Here is a 24,970-nt window from a genome sequence, read left to right as displayed (position 1 = left end):
AGGTCAGGCCTTATTTATTTCTATGTCCCCATGACAACCTCTGAACCTGATACATTATTGCTGCTTCTTAATGCATAACGACTGTATTGTTGAATTTGATCTACTCCAAATTATTTAATCCACGGCTAATCCAAGTTTAAGTAACAATACATGCTTTGTTAACTCTAACATAACTTTTGATGAAGAAAAAATAAAATACTTCTAAAAATACAACTAGATCGTGTCACGGTATCTACTACAGTTAACAAACTTGAGACCTTTAGGAACTCATTTCTCTCCTCAGTTGGAGCTGTTTCATTCTCACAGAATTGTATAGGGAAGATTAATATGGTGTGAAAAATTATACTTCTTTCTTTAATATTCCCAACCCAGGCATAGAACCCTGCATCTCTTGAGTCTCTTGCATTAAAGTAACTGCCCAAGATTCCACAGCCAGAACTCAAATGCATGTCTGTTTAACTCACTTCTTCTTTCTTCATATTTAGTTTTATCTATAACATAAACACAGATACTGGCGCCAGCCCTCTTGGAGGAAAGTTCACTAATTCTTTTTGTTCCAAATGTTTTTCCCAGGCCTTACCTCAGTAATAACCACTGGGAAATATTTAGTGCCTTACTGTGTGCATAGCCCTGAAAGAAATGTAATGACAGTCATTTGTGGACAGAAATCAGATCCCTCTCATTATTAACCTTCTTCCTAGCCAAGGCTAATCCCTCCACCTATGCTCTGGCCCCCACCTCTCCCAGCGCCTCCTGAAACCTATTCCATCAGGTATATACCTTTTCTAACTCTGGCTCCCTATCTCCCTCCTTCTTTAGGCTCCTTCTCATAACTTGGTTCTTTAGTTCATTATACTTCCATGAAACACCAGCCATATGACCAGCACAAAGCTGGACACTGGGACAGGTTTAAAGAATAATAAACTGTCATCTTGCCTTCTAGATTCTAGAAGCTCACATGGTAGAGTTTGAGAGGTTGACGAATAAATAAATATCAAAGTACATGTGTGTGGTAACAAAGGCATCTAAAAGTTGCCATGGGAGCAAATATGCTCATATCTGACCTAAAACGATTACAGTGTTCTATTCTTCCTTTTATTGTGAGCTTCCTGAAGTAATATTAAGACACATATATCTTGCTAAGCATCCGGTACTGTGCTGTGTCTTTATCTACAGTGTCTCTTTTTTCCCACAACAAATCCAGAGCTAAGTTCTATTATTATTCTCACTCTATAAATGAGGGAACAGACGGAAGGAGATGTCCCATAACTTGCTTTAAGATCACACAGCTGCTTGGTGATATCTACTTGGATCAGTTAAGGTGATTTCAGTTGCAAAGCACAACAAAAACCCTTACGTTGGATTAAATAATTGAGAGAATATTTTGGCTTAAACTGAAAGAAGTAGGGTGAGCTTCAGGTAAAGTTTGTCCCAGCAGCTCAGTGATGTCACCACGGGCCCACATTCTTTCTCCCCTGTCTTCCATCCTATTGGCTTTAAGTATGAAGCTGACTCTGCTTGTAGTAATGGAATGACTACTGCAATATCTTGCACTGCATGTCCCCTACTTCTTATCCAGAAGAAAGAAGTCTGTCTTTCAGCATCAAACAAAGATTCTGGGCTTCCCCCTTGGTTCTGTCCCTTCTATCCTTGGACCAAACACTGCCTCAAGGAGAATGGGATGCTGAGGGATAATGCACGTTGCCTCTTGTACCATAGAGTTACCGGGAGGACTTGATGGATGTCAATACTTAGCACAGGAGAGCTGGGTTTATTTCCCAGCCCATGCAGCCACAGCTTCCCCCTTTGGGAGCTTCTCTGGTGACTCAGATGGTAAAGGGTCTGCCTGCAATGTGGGAGACCTGAGTTTGATCACTGGGTTGGGAACATCCCCAGAAGGGAATGACTACCCACTCTGGTCACAAAGAGCTGGTCATGACTGAGTGAGAGACACTTTCACTTTTTCTTTCAGTACTTAGCACTGTGCTGGCATATAGAACTGCTCACAGAGGTTGGTTGTTGTTGCTGTTATTAACTACTCTATTACACATTGTCATGAATGGCCTATTAAGGATGATTCTTGTGAGGGTCAGAAGGTGATCTGAATGTCACCCCACAATTCATGTATTGAAATCCTAATGCTCTATGTAGTGATGTTGGTAGGTTAGGCCTTTGGGAGGTGCTTAAGCCTCATGAATGGGATTACTGCCTCATAAAAGAGGCTCTAGTGAGACCGCTAGACTATATTTCTACCATCTGAGGACACAGCAAGAAAAACCAGCTGTGAACCAGGAAGAGGACCCTCACCAGAAAGCGACCGTACTGACACCTTGATCTTGGCCTTTTCAGCCTCCAGAACTGTGAGCAATAAATTTCTGTTTTTATAAGACACCCAGTTTTATAAGCTACCTCTGGTATTTTGTTAGAGATGTCCAAACAAAATAAGACAACTATCATCATTATTGTGACTATTGTTGTTAACTCCTTTGTTATATATTCATGTATTTAACATTTATACATTCATTCAACCAGTATTTATTGAGCAACTTTAATGCTCTATGCACTGTTCTAGGCACTGAGGATATAAAAGTGAAGAAAACCAAATCCCTATTCTCCTGGGTCTGACCTTCTGAGAGATCAGTGCATAAGTAAACACATAATAAAGCAAATAGAAATTGAATGTAGACTGTGAAGAATAAAGAGGGGTGTGTGGGATACAGAGTGACATGAAGAGTGCATTTTTATAAGGAATGGTCAGAGAAGACCTCACTGGTGAGTGACATTTGAGTCTAAAGAAGTAAACCTGTGAACTATGTGGGTATCTGAGAAAGGAACTCTCCAAGTAGAAGGCACAATAAATGCTTTAATTCCTGTGTTTGCTTCTAGCTTTCAGGGATCCAGGAAAATGCAGGAATCATGGGAAATTTCTAGCAGTTTCACCAGTATGAAGATGGAGAGTTCATGGCAAAATATCTGGGAGCCACTATAATATTTCATATGTCTTAAAATTCACAGATCTCTGCCACTGCCCAAGAAGTAATAATAGAGCTTAGGCTTTTCTTCCTTCTTCCAACTTTGCACACTAGCACTCTGGTGGAATGCTCTAGCTCTATGCTAGTTGGCTGCTAGCAAAGGTTTCTGAGGAATGTTGTTTCCAGTCTTTCAACCCCTTCACTACAGGAGAAAATGGAACTGAGTTGTCAAAGACATTGTACTATTTTTGACACTCTTTGCGGATTCTAGAAGGTTGGATGAAGACTATGCCTCTTCTTTCATGAGTACCATTTTCTCAGCTAAGTTTTTTGTTTGTTTCCATTTATATAAACTTCAATAACAGGCAAATCTTATTGTGATACAAATCAAGATTGTTTTTAGCTTTGGTAGAGTAGTGACTAAAAAACGGCAAAGAGAAGCAGCTTTCTTAGGTGCTAGCAGATTTTCATTTTCTCAGCTAAGATTTTGATGGAAATTAGGTTGCACACAATTTAAACTCTGGTGTGTGTCCAGGACCTGGAATTTGGGATGACTGAAGGCTTATCTATTTTTAGTCCTATCTGTGAGAATAATAAGGCCCAGAGTCTATGATGACAATTAAAAAGCGTGGCCAGTGGTCTCAGTTGTCGGGCTGCCCCACTGATGCACACTAGATGTGCCACAGAGTTGGAGTAACATTGATGTTGCATAAATGTTAGGCATTAGTCTTTTGTTCGATTATGAGTGATTGTTCTTCAGGTGTGTGAAAGTGGCAGAGCCTTAGGGATAAGCCTGTAGATGACAATCACAGACAAACCAGGGCCTATGTATATGCGCTTGACTCATGGTAAACATTCAGAAGATGGTATCCTCTGACGTAATAAGGATATAGGCAACGTCCAGACATGTTCTCTCTACTTATTTTCACCTGATTATAGCTTCTTATTGTTCCCTGATGTGAAAGATATCATCCTCTATTTAATACCAACCAGAAAATTTTGATTATCCTTAAGGAGAAGACTGCACTGGATTTTTGAGAAGCTTTACCCAGCCAGTCTGCAAGTGTTAGTCATTTCAGTGACTGTCCAACTATTTCTGACCCCATGGACTGTAGCCTGCCAGGCTCCTCTGCTCATGGGATTCTCCAGGCAAGAATACTGGAGTGGGTAGCCATTTTTTTCTCCAAGGCCTCTTTCCAACCCAGGGATCAAACCCGGCTCTCCTTCATTACAGGCAGATTCCTTACCATCTGTGCCACCAGGGAAATCCAGCCAGTCTATGTCCCTGGAATTAAGGGTCCTGAGGTTAAAACATGTTTGATGTTTAGCATTTCACTGTGTCAATGTTTCAGTGGTCAGTTGAAATTCCATTGCAAGTGTCTTGATCATTCCTTCCATATTTTACATCCATTGCTTCCAAAAGCAGGAAGCCAGTCTTAACTAAACACATAAACAAAAACTCTGGAGAAAGTAGCACTGGGTCACCACTTGACATTTGCCCACAGAAAAGGCAAGTCCATCAATATGGTATCTCTCAAATGAAAAATTCAAAAGGCCTGGTTCAGCTGTATCTTCTTGATGAAGACCCTTTCTATTTGTTCAGGTCAATACTAACTCTCTGTTCATGCAACTGAGGCTGCTTGTGACCACAAAAATGATGGAAATAGTTGACATAAATTCAAATTCAGACCCCTGGTGCAGATAGTCAACTTCCATTACCTCATCTATAAAGCAACTATATTTTGATTTTTTTTTGGTCACTAAATAGTAACTCTGTAAAGACAGGGTTAATGCTCTATTCACGTTTAAATGCCCTACATCAAAATGGTGCCTAGCAAAAGTAAGTATTCAATAAATGCATTATACATTATATGTGAAGAAATGAATGAATGAATGAAATGTCATCTGGCTCAGATATAAACATGAGACTTTTCCACTTGGACTGGGGACATGAGTGAGTTTAAAATTCCTAACTAGAAAAAAATGGTATCTCCTGATCTCTGCTCGTTGACCCAGAAATGGCCTTTCAACTTCTCATCAATCCTCTTGTTACCTAATATCCCTTAGTAAATGGGCTCTTGAGGGGGAGACATGGGCAAAATGTCTGCAGTAAATGAGTAAAAAGTGCAGTGGGATAATATTATGGAACTAAATCTTATAGAATTGTTACATATCAGTCATTTGAGAGGAGAAAAAAACTTCAGATTTTGGGACATTTCAGTGCAAAGATGATGATGTTTGGGATCCTTTCCATTGACCTCAAGGCTCTTATCTATTTTCTTATATTTACTAAGACAGAAATAATCTGCTCTGCAAAGCAGACAAGAGGCTATTTCACACACAAACACACACAAAAGCTATAACAAACAACACAACTCAGCTCAAGGAAAGAAAAATTAAAAACGAAAGAAGGATGCACTGGAATTGGAAGACTGGGATTCAATTTCTGACTATGCCCATTTGTACTTGGTGATCCCAGGGCATTTTACATTGCTTCATAAGCCTCGATTTTCTCATCTGTAATATGGGGCTAGATTTCTGTCTAACAAAGTTGTCATGAGAACTGAGTAAATTCATTACTAATGAGTAACTTCTTTATTACTTAAAAATACCTTTTAACTAATAAAGTTTTATATAAGTGTGAAGTTTTGTTTTTTTTTTCAAGAGACAGGTGATGAGAGTGAAGGCAAGCGACATTTTTATAGTGAGGATATGTCATTTTAAAAACATAAAAAAATAAGCTTATACCTATCTACATGTATATATCTAGTATAAATTCAATTCACAAATTCAGGAGCACAGAAATGCAACTTTCCTTTAGTCGAACTTAATCTACATGTTCATTTCAATTCTGAGGCAGAAAAACTTAGTTTTGGTCAATTTAGGGTAGATCAGCCAGGTTAGTGGTTGCATCTGTTTTTTGAGGGAATTCATGGAGTGTCTGTCACAGGCTTACGTGGGGGCTCAGTGCTAAAGCACCTGCCTGCCAATGCAGAAGATGTGGGTTCGATCCCTGGGTCAGAAAGATCCCCTGGAGAAGGAAATGGCAACCCGCTCTAGTTTTCTTGCCTGCGAAATGCCATGGACAGAGGAGCTTGGTAGGCTATAGTCCATAGGATCGCAAAAGAGTCAGACACAGCTTAGCAACTAAACAACAGTGGGGTGTCACAATATCAGATGTGGCACCTGGTCCCCAGGCATCAGCTGTGCCTGCCAGCAACCATCCACAAAACATGTGTCACCCATCAGCATGCTTCCACCTGGCTTCACTGGGAAGGGCGCCTCTAGACTCTCTTTACTGAAGAAGCCCCATCGGCAAAAATGTGTCCTCGTCGCTCAGTGGTGGAGACTGCACAGGAGCACATCATGGTCAAGATGAGGCTGGTCCTGAAATTTCTGCTATCTAGAAGAAAACAAAGACAACCTTGAAAACAAGCCATCAGAGAAATCTCTGCCTGTCTAAAGACCTTAGAGACCTGGAGGACACTCACCCTCGTTGTACCAGAGGAGACCCAGAGATCTTTGACTTTCTCACAGTTGACCTGACTCCACTGACTCCAGACCATGATTTCCTCTTTCAAACCATCATTCATCACGTGTGCGGCCGCCTGAGAGGAGACAAATGAATACACCAGTCCTCAGAATTCAAGGAAGCCGTTAGCCCCTGAAAGCAGAGTAGTTTTTCCTGGTCTTCTCTTTAAACAACAACTACAACTTAAGTTTCTTTGGAATAATGTTTATATTCTTGGTTTGAATAGTCTTCAGTCCTGTTTAGCATATGGTGGATATAAACATGGCAAAAACAAATGTGTATAAGAATGTGTGCTCCGAGCACAACGTTAAAGTCTTACCATTGAGTGCAGCACAATATCAGTAACTTAAATTTTACTGAGTATGCTCATGGTGACAAGTCCTGAGATAGTTTCCAATTCTTTACAAAATAAAATACACTGATGTGGCCCCAAAATGTGCAGAGTGGAAGCATTGAGTCCATGTGTCTTTTCTGGCCGGTAATGGGGCATAGGGCAGAGTATGTGGGCATGAAAAGGAGGAGAATCAAAGCTACTATTCATCGAGCCCTGGGGAGGCACCATGCACTGGTCATTTCATCCTCACATCTCTGTATGGAAAGTTCCAGCACATGCACCCCAGGATCCCCCCGAAAGACAGCAGCGCAAACCCTACACTTCAAAACATTAAATATAGCTTTTGTTGCCTCTTAGTGCAAGATGTTTCTAATACAATCTATTCCCTTCAAAGACATGGTGGAGAATGGTGGGGGGTGGTTTGAGCAATGTAGTTTTTATTTTTACATTTTAGTTCAGACTGGAAAATTGGTATTTCATTGCCAAATCAATCAGGAACACATTTATTACTTAACGTTGTTTGAAATAATATCTACAGTGCTCAAAGTTTCAATTAAAAGCATAAAATTCTTTCAAGCTCAAAATCAAAACAATAACACAAATATAAACTGCATTTCATGCTCTCTTAATATTTCACTATGTAACTATAAATGAATATTTCTCTCTCCCTTTCTGTCTCACTCTCACTTTCTCTGCCTTTGTTTTTGTCACCTGGCAAAATGAGGAAATTGAAGTAGTACCTTAAATCATCTCTAAGTTCCTTTCATGTGATTAAATATAACCATTTATATTAGGCTTGTAAATAGCAGGTGGTGATGATGGGTTTTGAGCCCCGCTGTCGTATGCTATAATGATTATGGGTAGAGTTATTAGGCTTTGTTTCTCAATGGGGGAATTTGGTTGTAACAAGAATAAGAATGCAAGTCTTCCTTGTGAAGAGGGTACCAGCACACACTCACAGCCAAGTCTTGAAAATGATAGCTGCTGCCACAAGCTGAATGACAGTCACATGCCAGGCACCTCACTAACTTTATCTCATTTCATCATTGTAAGAACCTGCTGAAACAAATGTCTGGAAAAATCAAATGTCTTTCCCAGGGTAACACAGCTAGTAATTTGCAGCCATTCACACTAACAATTCATATTCACTCAAAAGGGGTTGCCTTGATGGTTGGGCCAGGGCTAGCCAGGCACTGCTCCATTGCGACACTGAGCTAATGGGACTAATTTGGAAACTGTCCGGAGGCAGGGGCTGTTCACACCCTCTCCCCTGTGACCTTCCTACAGCAAGCTTGGACCTTGGTGCGGTGCTACCTGCCCTGTTCCCATCACACAAGACTCACATATTTTGGGGACAGAGTCTATTGACATGGATGCACTATCCTGTGGAGGGCTTTTCGACATTGAAAGTACCATTTAAAAATTAAGAGATTCTGCCTCAAGATGCAGATTTCCAGCTTTGCTTCAAAAATCCGAAGCCTTGGAAACACCGAAGCCTATATTCTAGCCTGGCAACAACAAACTGGAGCCAGGGCTGCTCTCTGTCTATACTGAAACTGCACAAACTAGAAAAAAGGTGTTCCTCTGGGCTGCTGGAGGCTAGTGGGCTCACAGCTTGGTGAGGAGAGAACAGGCTGGATTTCACCCGCTTACCTCCATAGCCGGTGTCCTCAGGCACAGTTGTTCATGTGACCGAGCAGCTGACCAACAGTTCCTCCTCCAGATAGAACATCCACTCTGGTTAATACGATCTTTAACATTCCCTTAATCCTCCCCAGCTTTGAGACCCAGTGCCAATTAAACAACTGAAAATCTATAAACTTTCAAAATTCTGAAGCCAGCCCACTTCACTCTTTTTCTTGTCTTCTTGCCCCTGTTGGATAAAATCTATGAACTTTCAGAATTCTGAAGCCAGCCCACTTCACTCATTTCTCTCGTCTGCTGGCCCCTGTTGGATTTTTCATTTGCATCCCTCAATCTAATGAGTTATGGGAAAAGAGTAGCGTGATGGCTTTCATATATATCTACAAGATACTCAAAAGAGGTAGAATGGCAAACAGGCAGGCATAGGCTAGAGGAACCAAACATGAGCACAGTTGACCCCAACCATTTCAGAATTTCTGCTGGTGAGCTTGGGGATGTGTGTGTGTGTGTGTGTGTGTGTGTGTGTGTGTGTGTGTGTTAGTCTCTAAGCTGTGTCTGATTCTTTTGTGACCCTATGAACCATAGCCTTCCAGGCTCCTCTGTCTATGGGATATTCCAATCAAGACTACTTCTGGCTTGCCATTTCCTTCTCCAGGGGATCTTCCCTACCCAGGAATCAAATCTGAATCTCTTTGTATTTCCTGCATTGGCAAGCAGGTTCTTTTACCACTGAGGTACCAGGCTGGTGAAGTCAAGTTCCTCCACACCATGGGACCAATTGGACTTCCAGAGGCAGCTCCCCTGCTCATTTCATCTGCTTTGCCTCAAGCTCATAGCTCAGACACGATTGATTTACTCTTACTTTCTCATAAATCCCTCTCATGTTCCCTTTACTGCCCTATCCTCATTCTTCAGATAGCACTGGCTCACACATCCATGCCATCACCACCACATTTGATCATTCCAACTGGAGGCTGCCCATTAAGATAGCAAGCCTTTTGTTCAGTTAATCCTATTATCCCCTGTTGTAGGTTTGAATTGTGTTCTCCAAGAAGATACATGCAAGTCCTAAACCCCAGTATTTTAGAATGTGACCTGATTTGGAAATAGGGTTGTTGCAAGCATAATTATTCACATTGGGTCAGAATGGAGTAGGATGCACCCTTAATCCCAGATGACTGGTATGCTTATAAGAAGAGAAGAGACACAGAAACGCCCAGACAGAATTCCATGAGACTACAGACATGATGTATCTGGAAGCCAAGGAATGTCAAGGATTGTTGACAACAACCATAAGCTGGGAAAGAAGCAAGGGATAGTTTCTCCCTCAATGCCTCCAGAAGGAACCAACCCTGCTGACACCTGGATTTTGAACTTCTAGCCTCTAAAGCAATGAGAGAATACATTTATGTTATTGCAAGCTGCCAAGCTTGTGGTCACTTGTTAAAGCATCCATAAGAAGGCACGATACTCAGCTTCATCAAAATCAGTGCTGATCCGGGAGGTCGGATCAGTCACGAGTGTGGCTGGGATTTGTTTAAAAGGACAAGACCCAGCGGGGACCCCTTAGCTTTGGCCTACTTTCTAGTCTGGGTGTAGTGAGCAGATTGGAGACTGTAATTTTTTCTTTCTGTACCTTAAATATAAAAAGGTCTTTGTTTTTCCCTAACTTGCAGTCTGCCTCTCCACTTCTCCCTCCCACCCTGCCCTCCCAACCCCCAGCATCTCTCTGATAGTGTGTTGAGAGCAACATCTCCCTGCGTGGATGTTCTGACTCACTCCTTTTCAATAACACCCTCTTCCTTGATAAATCAATACCCTGACCAAAGGGATGATGCATTTAGGTCATTAAGCAAAGTAGCTAGAAGAAATAAGATACAGCTTCATTTACAAGGTATTTTTTGCTTTTGCTCTTATTTACCTGCAAAATGTAGTTAAAGTACAACTTCTAAAAAACAGACTAATGAGAAAACTGATTTTTTTTTTTTTTTTGAGAAAACTGATTAGACAGAGCTGAGATGGTTAAGCAAGGAAGCCCAAAAAAAGGTGGAGAAGGAGCTCTCCTGGGAAGACAGGGATTGTCTTGGGCAAATCACATCCCCTCTCTGAACTTCACTTGTCTCAGGGTAAGTGATGGAATAGAGATTCTGTTTTCTGAATCTCTGCTCTCGAGTTCTATTGCTCCCTTGTCTTAAAAACAAAAATGAGCAAACAAACCATACTCCAGTAAAAATTAAAATGATTTAAAAAAAGAAGAAAAACAAAAAGGGGACTTCCCTGGTAGTCCAGTGGTTAAGACTCCATGCTTCCAAGGCAGGGGGCCAGGGTTCAATCCCTGGTTGGGAACTAGATCCCACATGCAGCAAATAAGAGATTACATACTGTCTCTAAAGATCCCATGTGCCACAACTGAGACCTGGTGCAGCCAAATTAATGTATGTATGTATGTATGTATATGTGTGTGTATATACATATATATATATGTATATAATGAATAATTTAAAAGAGAAAGAAAGGAAAACAATATGCAAAACCCTCAGTCTTCAAGTTTCCTTCTTTTCAGAGCTTGTTCATTAAGGACATGACTGACTGTCTTTGGATGATGAATTTTGTCATTTTTGAGGCATGCTATGGACGTTAACCTACTAGGCCTGCTCACCAGAGGTACTGAGAAGCTACAAATGGCATTGTCACCAGTAAACCAAGGCACAGACATTTTCAGGTAATGACACTTTAAGAAAAAGGAGGCAAAAATCTATTAGGTAAAGAAAGTTGAATGCAGATTTCCATGTTCAGTCCTTTTAATTTGCTCTCTGTGTTTGTCTCTCTCCTCTTTCTCATATAATTTCTCTGTAAAATGTATTTATTCAATTTTCATGGAAGAATGATCAAATGAAGATAAGCAAAAAGAAAAAAAATAAGAAATATGCATAATCTCACCACTAAAGAAATACTTTTAGCAGTTTGGTATTTGCTTTTGGATGTGGTTTGGTTCGTGTGTGTGTGTGTGTGTGTGTGTGTGCATGCACTCACATCTGTGTGAGAGAGAAATACAACTTCCAAATTAACTTTGCAAAGAAATACAAGAATTTTTATGAACTTTTACAAACCCTTAATTTCAGAGCACAGCTTCTTTCTATTTAGAATATATTCAGAAAGTGAATAATATATTTTAATCAGTGCTAACAGCCCCATATTTATGGAGTCTCTGAGAAAAGCCATTTTATAATGTTGCTCTTTTATAAGGAGACACATGGCCATCTATGGGCAGGTCATGCATAGCTGAGATAACCAAAATTGGTGAACAAATGCCCCAGTCTCTGCTACACAAGCAAGAACCACAGGAGCTTTTGGTTCCATCATTGATAGATGTTTATTGAACATCAAAAGTATGTTTCGGGCTAGCCAAAAAGTTCATTGGGTTTTCTGTAACATCTTACCTGAGTGAAATACTTGGCTAACTTGATACAATCTCATGGTCTACATTGAGGAATGACCAAAAAAAAAGCCTGAAAAAACTTATGGTGGAAGTTTAAGAGAAATAAATTCTGGAATTCACTTCTTTTTAACTCAAATCTAATGCTAAAATTAATATGTAAAATATAAAAGCAGACTGTTCTAGAGGAAGCAGAGGTAAAGGCCTGGAGATCCATATGTAAGTTTTTCCCAAGCAGGCCCTAAGGAAAACCAACAGGTCCAGAAGATGTATGAAAGCATAGATGGGTTTGTGATTATGACTGAACGTGGTTGGTCATGGTGAGGAAACCACAGCAAATAGGCCGTCTGTGTGCTGGGCACTCTTACTGGAGTTTTGCCTCTATCGATTAATTTAATCCTCACAACAAGCTGGCTTGGTTGTTACAAGCATTCCTATTTGATGGCTAAGGATATGAGGTTTGGAAAGATAAAATGACTTACCCAACATCTCATAGCTATATTTGGCAGGCCTGAGACTCAGATGTGACTTCAGCCAGCTCCACCATCCTCCACCTCCACCATGACAACTCTTACACCTAATAGGATGCAAGAGTTAAGCACTACACAGGGGAAGCAGTAGAATTACAGCCAGACGTCTGGGCATAACAAATTCTGAGTCTAGCCATTGGAGTATGACACAAAAGAGATGCATCTTCCAAGTAGAACATAGTCAACTGAAACTGATACACGCTGACAAATACACTGTGTGCAGAACCCTGAGCATGAAATCTCTTATTGTTTAGAAAATCTTCCTAGAGGGGAGGAGGACTGGATTTAGAGTAATGCTTGGTAGCCTCAGAGGAGCTCCCTCTCAAATACTTCTTAATTGCTGTGTTGTCTTAACTTATGTCCACAGCTTTTTGATACTACTCCCACCAGGACGAGAGCTTAACTCCTCATCCCCCTCAAAGTTACAAGATGTGGGTAGTAAGTTGAATATCATAACAGGGTACGGAATTAAGTTGTTCTGACAATTAAAGCAAAACATGAAGTATATTAGATTTCACTGTTGTCATTCCTCGACAAGAGAAAACCAAATCATTCCTTTGCAGAAGCAAAAACAGTTTTTGTTTATTTGTCTGTTTCTGTTACTACCATTAAGGTAGTAACAATCATGGAGGTCTTTTATTATTTCACTGGTGAACAAACAAGAAACTTTCTAAAAGGCAGAGAGACTGTCCAAATAGATGATCTTTGTGCAGCTCTTTCTAAAAGGTCTTCATGTTTACAATCAAACTGTAACTTGATGAAGGCATTCCTGCAAGGGCGGAGATAATGTGGACAGACTTGTTTGTTTTATGACTCTTCTGCATTGATTTTGAGAAAATTACCTTGAAGAATCGAAAAGAATGAATAGCTAAGCACCACTTTTATCACACCTCTCTCTTACTAAAAAGGTTTCAATTATTCTCTATTTCCTACAGGTTTTTAAAACTAAATATCCTATAGTAAAAGAGCTGTACCTCAGAGACTCATTAGAGAATCCCATCATAAACTATTTGCACTCCAGCATTTGCCAAAGGTGTGTGTATTACTGACTTTGGCTGTTGACAAGCATCTAGTGGATTTGTTAAGGAAGGGGTGGAAAGAGGCTCAGCTGGACTGGACCATGACAGAGTAATGAGTCGGTTTGCTACTGGGGTCTTCTCAGCACCAGGTGATACGTTATCCTGGAAAGGGAATGAATAAACTTACAGTTACTGGGGGGCAAGGGGGAGGGATATATTGGAAGACTGGGATTGACATATACACACAACTGTATATAAAATAGATAAAAAGGAGCTACTGTATAGCACAGAACTCTACTCAACACACTATAATGGCCTATATGGGGAAAGAAGCTTAAAAAGAGTGGCATAGGTATATGTATAACACATTCACTTTATTGTACACATGAAACCAGCAGAACATTGTAAATCAGCTATGTCTCACATAACACCCAGTCGCATCCAACTCTTTGCGACCCCAGAGGTTGTAGCCCACCAGGCTTCACTGTTTTTTAAAAAACTAAAACCTCTTCCAGGTTATAATTTGAAATGAGTGGTCAGGGCAGCCTTGCTACAGAATTGGAAGCTGAGGAAAGCTTAAAGGTGGTAAGATGAAGCAGTTAGTCATGGAGATATATGAGAGAAAGCTCTCATCAATGAGAGGAAAAGGCCAGAGCTGCAGTACCACCAGGAAGTGAGTGAGCTGGGGTGAAGGATGAGGAGATATGAGGTCAGGGAGGTGCTGGGGGTCTCACAGACTACTGTTGAAGCCTTGGAAGCCACAGGACTTTTCTGAGTAGAGGGATGACTTGCCTTGACTTAGGTCTTAAAAGGGATTCTCTGACTGGGGCGAGGGGAGAAGTAGGAAGCCTAGTTTATGAAAGAAGACCCGTGGAGTCATGGATCTAAAGGAGGTCAAATGCCAAGGACTGGTTTGTGAATGACCTTATGTGAGCTGGCCAAAGAAGCTGTCACAGCCTAGAGGTGGTGAGAGGAAGGCTCTTCCTAGTCTCCCTGGTGGCATGCTTCTTAGCTTTATCAGTGATAAAGAATCTGCCTGCCAAGGCAGGAGACACAAGAGATGTGGGTTTGATCTCTGGGTTGGGAAAATCCTCTGGAGGAGGGCATGGCAACCCACTCCAGTGTTCTTGCCTGGGAAATCCCATGGGCAGAGGAGCCTGGCAGGCTATAGTCCTTGAGGTCACAAAGCATCGGACACAACTGAGATATGGCATAACATAGTATAGGTGGGTAAGTTAGACTAAAAAGCAATTCCTGGATGTCTTGGTAACTGGGAGTCTGGCTGGCTTTCCTGCCCACTAGGCCTCAGTCCTGTGATATTTTTACTTTCTTTCAAGATGTGGTAGTCTTTAAAATCTCTTTGGTGGCTTATTTCTCAGGACAGAGACACCCCTAGAGACCTCCTTCATTTGGAAATGGGGTTGGGAAAAGGGAGCAGTAAGACACTTCTCTGAACAAATCCAGTCTGTTTCCTGGATTCTTTTAAAGTGATTTCCAACACTGTCCTACTGGGAAGAGGTCTGCCCTCTTATCAGTTAAAGAGGGACTAAAAAAGATTCAAACTCACTCATCCCCAGACAGGCCTTTAGAGCAACACTGTCCAGAAGAAATATAATGCAGCCACTTTAAATAGGTTAGTATCCATATTTTAAAATATAAACAGAAAGAGGCAAAATTCATTTCAATAATATATTTTCTTTCACTCAGTATATCTAAATAGTATTTCAATATGCAAGCAACATGGAGATTGTTAAAGAGATATTTTAAATGCTGTTTTTATACTTAAGTCTTTAAAATCTGGTATATTTTATGTGTTTTACACTTTCAGCAGATCTTAATTCAGACAAGACCATTTCCAGTGCTCTCTGGGTGGCTACTGTGGCTGGATAGCACAGTTCTAGAACTACAGAGCCCAAGATGCCTGTATTTCTCTAGGTCAGTTAGCTTTGTTTACAACTGTTTGGTGAATCTCACTGTTACAGAGTCCAAGCTCACTCTACTTCTGCATGACAAGGCGTTGAGGCAGAAAATAATGACTTCATTTGGAAAGCCAGCAGATCAAGAAGATGGCAGACTCATGTCTCAAAATAGCCCTCTTATTGGGACTGGATGGCAGGTTCTTTTATAGAACAGAGAGGGGAAGGAGTTGAGAAAGTAAAGTAAAAATGTCATATGTCTTGCAAATATCTCCTAGAATAGCCAGCCTTAGAGAGGGGATGTGTTAATTTCTTCCTTCCTGTAGCTATCCACAGATGAACAGGGTCAGGATGTTTACCTGAACAAAGGCACTTTGGTTTAGCATTCAGGCTGAGGGGCAGGGTTCCCAAAGGCAGGCCATTATGTATAGACAATATCCTTTTAGTGAACAAAAGCAATGGGAAGCAAAAATTAAAGTAAAAGAAACAGATCCAACATGGAGTCAGATTTTGCTCTTACCTATAGCATAGTGATCCACAGGACCTGGACTATCAAATTGGAACTTGGTCATATATGGTAGAAGAAAGGTAGAAGAACCTTGATTATATCCCATCCTCAACTGCAATTTGTCTCCTACTCTCATATGTAAATGAGAAAAAGCTTTGTACACAGAAAAGCATTTTGCCCAAGCTTCTTAATATCATAATCACTGCTGGCTCTATCTTTAGAGTGTACACACTGTTCCCACCAGAACATACTTGAAGAGTGAAGTGGTATTCAGTGAACAAAAATTCTTCTGTGACAAGAGTGATGGGCTTCTTAACTGTGGTGTTGGAGAAGACTCTTGAGAGTCCCTTGGACTGCAAGGAGATCCAACCAGTCCATCCTAAAGGAGATCAGTCCTGAGTGTTCTTTGGAAGGAATGATGCTAAAGCTGAAACTCCAGTACTTTGGCCACTTCATGCGAAGAGTTGACTCATTGGAAAAGACTCTGATGCTGGGAGGGATTGGGGGCAGGAGGAGAAGGGGATGACAAAGGATGAGATGGCTGGATGGCATCACTGACTCGATGGACATGAGTTTGGGTGAACTCCGGGAGTTGGACAGGGAGGCCGGGTGTGCTGCGATTCACGGGGTCGCAAAGAGTCAGACATGACTGAGTGACTGAACTGAACTGAACTGAACAAAAATTCTTCTGTGACAAGGGTGATGGGCTTCTTGTGGGGTTTAGCCCCAGGAAGATGTGAAACTCCAACACAAGACAAACAGATCTTTATTTGAAGCAGGTTTTCTCTAATTGTTACTGTCAGGGTAATTTATGGCCAAACTTCGGTGCATTTTTCACCAGGCCCTATCAAGGGTCTCCATAGTGCCCATAGTCGTGGCTGGGGGAAGTCACTGCAGCGAACACAACCAACAGAGCAAGAACTCGGGCTCCAGAAGATGGCACTTGGCAAGTTGCAGTCTGAGTGGATGAAAGACAGCTGAGAGGTGTGTCTGCCTGGCTTAAAGAAGACCTTTTACTTCTTTCTAAAGTCAAAGTCAGGCTGTTGAATAAATCCAGAAGCAAAGTGTTAAATGGCCAAATAGGTCAAATCAATAAGAAGGATAGGGAAGCAATAGAAGAAAGAATTAAGGAGATATGCAGGTATTTTACTGGGCTGTGTGCATCTTGAGGACTGGGTCTCTTTTGTCCACCCACCCCATCCCCCATTTTGTTGAGTGAATGAATGATGTAACTTATACATTTTCTTATTCTGTGACTGAGACAATTGATTCAGACTCTTGTGCCTTACACAAAGCCAGGTAGAATTCTAAAGATTGTAAAGTTGGACCAGATGACCTTTAAAGTCTTTATGAGACTCTATGACTCTAATTTGACCAAAAACGAGTTAATGAGCATTAAATACCACAGGCCTAAAAAACACTAGCTTTAGCTGAGTTTTAGGGAAGATACTAGAAATAATACTGTCACATTTTTCTTGGCCCATTTTAGCTCAGGAGCTGAATCCAAACTAGTATAAATATGAGGCCCTACTGACTAAGGAGGGTTTTTTGTGTAGTTATTGTTGGTAGAATATGTGCTAGATGGGGAATCTCATGATGCTAGACACTAGCCCCGCATTCTTATGTCCTGGTCAGTCACTAAGCACTCTGTGGGCTTGGTATTCACAACTGGAATAGATGATCTGCCAAAAACTATGAGCTCTGACTTTTATATGAGCTTAAGCAGAGAAGCTGCCCAGGGTCACCTCTTTACCCAAGGTCTGTGGGAAACAGTTTTAGCTCCCATAATTCCTCAGGCATTATATAAGATGCCTTGTTCTTTCCAGCTTCTTTAGGCCCAATGTAAATACACAAAATGATTCATATTTGCAGCAGTGAAGGAAATCCAGGACATTCTGGGAAACTCAGGAGAGAAAACTTTGGTTTGAAAAGTGAGCATTTGACAGGCTTAGGGCACAGTCCCAAAAGTAAGTGGGGGGTGTGGAGGGGTTATTTACCTTGAAGCTGTCTCTCCCTCACTTAATCCACCTTACTGCAAGAGTAATTGCCCTGAAATCAAAGTCAAATCGAGTCATTCCCTAGTTCACAACCCTAAATGGCTCAACATATGCAAAATGAAGAATAAACACATTTGTGAGGGATTTTAGACTGTTGCCCCCTGACCCCAAGCCATCATTTCAACCTCATATCACGTTGCATCCCTCCGTGCAGTCTGGGTGATACCGCAGACCACTGGGCATCTCATCATTCCTTGAAATCTATGTGTTCCATCCCCCCACATCTGTATCTGAGCTACAGTGCCCTCACTTGCCTTTCTTCCAAGATTTTCTACACTCTTCAAAGACCCACTCAAATAACTTCCCCAGTATCTATAGTCCACCAAGCATTCTTGTCCCTTATAACATCTGCTTACATCATATTATTGATTTAATTTAATTATGTCTCTGATTAGAATTCTCTATATAAACATCTGCTCCTCCCTTCTCTGTAGCTTTATTTTGAATGACATGGATCACGTCCTCTTAATTTTTGTTTTTCCACAGCTCCTATTATGTGATCTTAATCACTGTAGGTGGTAAGATAATGTTTTGTCAGATAAAGGGATGAGGAGCTGACATATCTCTCACTTGAGTTAGCATTCCCCCTGACATGGGTGGGATAGGATCTGTGACAAATGCCACACAGCTTGAATAACAGGGGACTATGTGGAAGAAGTTATCTAAAGCAGAAAGAGATTCAAAAGACATACTGGGATGCTGGCTGCGGAGGCAACGTGCCCAGGAGTTAGGGGCAGAGGCTGTGGATGGTTCCACAATATCCGTTCTCCCCTTCTGTTGTGGTAGTAGAACACCCAAGTTTTAGCTGAGCTCATGGCTGTCCAGCTGAAGACTACATCATTCTGGAAACCCGGTGTCAAAACATTAACCCAAGGAATGTAAGTGAAAGACATATGCGCAACATCAGATGTGTGCCTTTAAAATGAAAGGAATATTCTTTACATCCTCGTTTCCTCCCTTCCCATGTATGTAGAATTAGAGAGCGTGGCAACGTAGACTTGGTCGCGAGACTGAGGGCCACTTCACAGGGCTTGATAGTACTGAGTGTCACATCTGCCGCCCCCCTAATGCACCATGCGGGCAGCCTCCTCCCTCAAGTCCCTCAAGGTATGCGTGCGTGCTCTGTCGTGCCCCACTCTTCGCAATCCCATGGACTGTCGCCCTCCAGGTTCCTCTGTCCATAGGATTTCCTAATGTAGCATGCTGGAGCAGGTTGCCATTTCCTTCTCCAGGGGATCTTTCCGACACAGGGATTGAACCTGGGTCTTTTGTATCGCCTGCATTGGCAGGTGAATTCTTTGCCACTGCACCGCCTGGGAAGCCCCTGTCATTACTCAGGTAAAGTTATCTTTGATTCCTCATTCTCTCAAAGAAAACTATCCAATCCCTGCTTTGCCTTCTTGAGAGCACTTAACATGTGTGTTGGACTTCTAGCTCTTTTTCTCCCTGTACTGTCTGCCTAAACTGGGAATTGGGGGTTTTATCCATCAGCTCCCATCCTCTGTTGGCTGACGTTTGCATCCATGGGTGATAATTCGTTGCACGTTTCTGAGCTGTTTGTAGGCCAAGATATATCTAGGGACAGAAAACAAAGATGCCAGGCACACTTTTGAGACGAAATGCTGTTAGTGCCATGTGCCAGAGCCCTCGGGGAGCAGCCCAGCTCCAAGGAGCGGTTGAGAGCTGTGAGGGGGCACCAGAGGCTTCTGATACACATCATGTTTCCCAGGCTCCCCCTACAGATGTAGAACCTTTATGAGAAAAGGGAGTCTGTCTCTAGTACTCTATTCTTAGGACACAGAGCAGTGCCTGGCCTTAGTGGGTGCTCAGCACATGTCAGTTGAATGAATGAATGAAACTCCTTAGCCTTTTTGGGGCCTCTTTCCTCACCTGTAAAAGGGGGATGATGATCCATGCAAGGTTCTCATGAGGGCCAAATCAATCATGCAAGATGCTTAGCACAGAAAAAGACCACAAGAAATCGTAAGCGCTTATGAATTAGCTGCGTGCAGGCTTCGTCTAGTTGCGGCGAGCAGGAGCTACTCTTTGCTGCGGTGCTTGGGCTTCTCGTGGGAGTAGCTTCTCTTGCTGCGGAGCAGGGGCTCTAGGCACATGAGCTTCAGTAGTTGCAGCACGTGGACTCAGAAGTTACAGCGTCTGGGTTCAGTAGTCATGGCGCATGCTCTTAGTTGCTCCACAGCACGTGGGAGCTTCCTGGACCAGGGATTGAACCTGTGTCTCCTGCATTGGCAGGCAGATTCTTAACTACTGGCCCACCAGGGAAGTCTGTGGGCATTACCAATTTTGCCACTATAAATACTATTGCAGTGAATATCTTTACCCATAGATGTTACTTACTTGATTGTTTCTGTATGATAAAATCCTTTGGCTCTTTTCATGATGCTTCCTTCCTTCTCAAGTACTAACTTCCTGGGTCACTGCTCAGACTGCTCAGTGCACAGTTCCAGGGTAAAGGAAAGGACAGAGCTTCAGGTCATGTCCAAGCAAAATGTTTTTCTATTTTCAACAATCCTCTAGACCAATATATGCATTTCGTGGGAAATATAATTAACACATAATTTGTCAGACTGAATTAAAACATGATTTGTGATTAAAGAGTTTAGTATCTCTTAAAAGATTATTTAATTAGAAATTTTCTTTAAGTTGCATTTCTTCCCAAAACTACCCCCTCTCTAATGTAAATCCCCTCATTAGAGAGAGTTCTTTGAGTTAGGGCAGCCTTGCCGTGTGATGGAAGGGCATGAATCCTGGTTTCAGGCACACACTATAAATTGTGTGGCCTCAGTCATGTTGTGTAGCTTCTCCAAGCCTCTATTATTTTCCATTTGTAAATTGACAGTTCTATTTTTTGTTACAATGTGTAGATAACATGGTGTTTATGAAAACATTTCTACTGGGCCTGGCATATGGTAGGTACACAGTAAAAATTTCCTCACCTTTTTCATTTTCTCATTTTCTTTTTTTTGGATTCTCAGGACCTACTCAAGGCATGATCATTGCAGTGAATTTGAATGACAGTGTTCATATTATAGTTCTCAGTAAGCATGTGTCTTTTTGAGGACACATCCAGAAATCAATAACATTGGTTGGAAATGAGTGTTTTTCCATGACACCAAAACCAAATTTTGGAAAATTCTTTCAGGTAAGGGTTCTCTTTGGAAAATTCCAATTCCCTTATTTGCAGCAGCCAAGTGCTATTTACCCCAGGACCCAACACCTTTCAATTTGTTATTTTCAATGTTAATAAATGATTTAGTTCATTTCCTGTTTTCCTCTGCTTACCAACCTGCCAGCAGCAGTCACACGCCAACCTTAAAATAACTGTACTGGCAGACAACGGATTCAAATTATTAGTAGGAAATCTGTAGCTGTGTTACCCAGTCAACCCAGCTGGAGAGACGCAGGCATGACTTCTAACATCCAGCTGTGTGCTTTGGTGAATGCAAGTGAAGAATAAGTTTAGGAAGGCTTGGAAGGAAGAGTGTCATAAAACTGGAAAAGATGTGTTGATGGTTGGTGAGATCAAAAGACTGTGTCTTGATGGCTCTGGTCATATTCTCCAGAGCATCCGGTAAACAACACACACACAGTAGGAATGAGTAAGTAGACCTGAGCACATGCCAGAAGGGGAGCCGGTGTTCCCTGTCTCCAAATTTAATCCTGTTCTAATTTTTTTCTCCACCTTCTTCCATTGTTTTTAGTCATTTTCATCATTTGGGGTTTCTTTGCTCCTCTTTGCCAAATTTCTCTTTGTACTGCTCACCATACCTATACTTAGTAGAGGCTGGCCCTCCAAGAGAATTTAGCAAATGTCTATGGAATGAACAAAAGGCACAGAAGATCTTTTGCAAAAGATACTGGAAGCTGGACTTTACATGTTTGTAAGAGAAAGAGATTGAGATAAAGATGAAATGCATGCCTTTGTGCATGGATTCTCACATGTGATTGTAAGGTTCTCCCCACAAGTGGATACCAGATCCCACCGTGGGGTACTGAGGTGTACACTTGTTCTTCAGGGCTTTCTGATGTTTTAATTAAAACTCTAACCGGCATTCAAATCTGGTTTCCTAACAGTGATTTTGATGACTTGGGCTGTGCTTTATTTCATCCTTATTGCTTTCAGATATACATAAATCTTTCTTCCCTCTCCATTTTTTTCCATGTGTGTGAAATGTGATACTTTTCAGTATTCTTGGGGTTTTCTTGGAATCCAGATTTTTCACTTCCTCCACATCTGCTATGAAACAAAATATTGATTAATGTGACCTACAAACCTAACCAGTTAAGGGGGCCAATGACCAGTTCCTATTCTTGAATTTTTAAAAGAGTATCTATCATTTATTCTGATCTCTCTCTTAAGTGTGTAAGTTTTTTTGCTTTGAGGTCTTTTTTTTTTTTCAGTTTCTGAAAAGATTAAAGAAAGGTAACATCAGCACTATAGTTCTCAATCACATCTGAGGTTTAAATTCCAAGCCTTTCGACTAACCCTGAACATATCATTATTAACTTCAATATAGAAATGTTTCTAACTTTTCCTATGTAAAAATTACAGTGTGATGTGAATTATACAAACCTAAACATCTCCAGAAGGTAGTTCCTATTGCTTTGAGAGGCTCATAAATGTAACAAAGAATTTAGCAATAAAATAGAGTCATCACTCAGTGATTCTTCAGGATAAAAATCTACCTAAAGATTTTTAAAAAGTTGTAACCTTCAAGGGTCTGAAATTTGGTGAAAAGGATTCTTATTTGATGACTGGGAGAGTGACTCTGGAGTTACAGTATTTCTTTTACCCAAAGAGAGTAGGATATGCATATAGTTCTCATGATTCAAATTCCCAACAAGTGCTATTTACATAGAATACAAAGAGATCAAACCAGTCAATCCTAAATCAAATCAACCCTGAATGTTCACTGGAAGGACTGATGCTGAAGCTAAAGCTCCAATACTTTGGCCACCTGATATGAACTCATGAAAAAGACCCTGATGCTGGGAAAGATTGAAGGCAAAATAAGAAGGGGGTGGCAGAGGATGAGATGGTTAGATAGCATCACTGACTCAATGGACACGAATATGAGCAAACTTTGAGAGAGAGTAGAGGACAGGGGAGACTGGCATGCTGCAGTCCATGGAAAGGCAAAGAGTCGAACATGACTTAGTGACTGAACAACAACAAGAAGAAGACCAGGACCCCCTGTAGTTTATGCAAAAAGAAGACCTGAATATATATATGTGTGTGTGTGTGTGTACAAAAGAGCAGAGTCATCCTAAAAGTAGCTGCCTCCTTAGAAAGTCTTAATCCAAAATAATTGCCTTGTTTAAAACTTTGAAATTACCTTAAAGGTCTGTGTTACATTCTTTGGAATGTCCTTAATAGCTGCAAATAATCCTTTGATGGGAGATTTGACATTTGGAAACATTAAAAATCTTTACGTACCAAACACATAAAAAGAGTAGAACAATCTAGGAAATGTCTTTTTTTTTTTTTTTGGTTAAAAAAATGGAAATAATTCTGAGGTATTTGGATTAATTTTTCCTTGTGCCTAAAGTGAAAAAGCTTTTCCCAAGGAGGCAAGAGAAGGTTAGGTGCAAAAGAAGCCTCAACCGAACAAACATGTGGCCTCCTGGTGACATAATTTTGAGGGAAGCAATGTTAATTTGGCTATTTTTGTGTTTTCCCCAAGTCTTATTTTGTTACTATTACCTCCAAAATCTAGTTGGGTGCTTATATTGGCACCTCAATCTCCTCAGGGAAAACACGAGAATGTAAGGAGGCTGTTTCTGAGAATGTGTGCATTAAAAGACAGAGGTTGCTTAGAGATTTCAAGTAACAATTTAGATGGAGAAAGGTCTCAGAAAAACCCTCTGTCTTGAGCCAAAGACTTGATCCTCTATCCTGACCCTATTATGAATTCATCAGCACTAGGCGGTCTACATTCTGTATCACCATTTTTCAGAAAGGATGGTGAGAGAGAACAATTTATAAGCTAACAGGATTCCTAAGAAAGCTGCACTCACCTGTTGGCTATAGGTCAGTCGTTCTGCACAAGATTTCCAACCATGGACAAAATAACCAAGCCACCATCTTCTTTTTGATCCTTCTGGTTTGGTAATGAATCCAAGGGAGAGTGAGGCTGAACTTGTTGGACTTCCCTGAAAATCAGGAAACCACCCCTGTCTTTAGAAGACAACACCACAGACAGCCTTTGCACATGGCGAGATGACTTGTACCAAATGAGAAGTCCCCCTATTTCCTCTTTACTTTTGTGGAACGTCAAATCTATTAAGGTTACTCAGAGCCCAGGTTTGGGGTGGGTGGCACATGTGTCTGCCTTGTGTTGATCTGTTTTCCTGGTGTTCCCAGGATCATGGCGGGAAGTGTTGAGCTTTTATGTCTAGACAGATACTCATAATGAAATAGATGTCTGGCTCTTGAAGCTAACTTCTTAGTCTGGAGGTACTTTGGTTTACAAAGGCCCCAGTAAGAATGATGACATTGTCTTGGGTGAAGCCACAGAGACCAAGAGGAAAAATGAGCAGGCATGGGGAGAGGGGCCATTCACCTAAGGCAGAATACGGACGATAATAGGAATTCCGTGTGTTCAATCGTATGGACCAAAAAGTAGTCATCTAGTCCGACTTTCCCAGACATCCAAATAACCTGCCTTGATCTTCCTAATGCTCCCAAATGGTTGCAGGTTTTCTTAATGGCTTGTTTTCCTTTGGCATTCTCAGGACCCTTGATTTTAGCAGAAGCTAGAGCAAGCCTCTAGGGGTTCCCATTAAACAGCGTCCATGGCCATTTTATGAATTTCATCATAAGCAAAGCCAGTTGGACAAAGAATGAGCTCTTACTTTCCCCTCCATTCTCCCCTTCCCAATTTTCCATACTGTGGAATGAAGTTTGAAAGGATTTTCTCTTGACTTCTATCTATTAATGAAAGTTCATCATTCCTTGCTTAGCCAAATCTAATGTCTCTGCATTACCTAGAAATTATAGT

Source organism: Oryx dammah, unplaced genomic scaffold, assembly GCF_014754425.2.
Source record: "Oryx dammah isolate SB20612 unplaced genomic scaffold, SCBI_Odam_1.1 HiC_scaffold_17, whole genome shotgun sequence".
NCBI lineage: Eukaryota > Metazoa > Chordata > Mammalia > Artiodactyla > Bovidae > Oryx > Oryx dammah.
Note: the sequence above shows the minus strand (reverse complement) of the source record.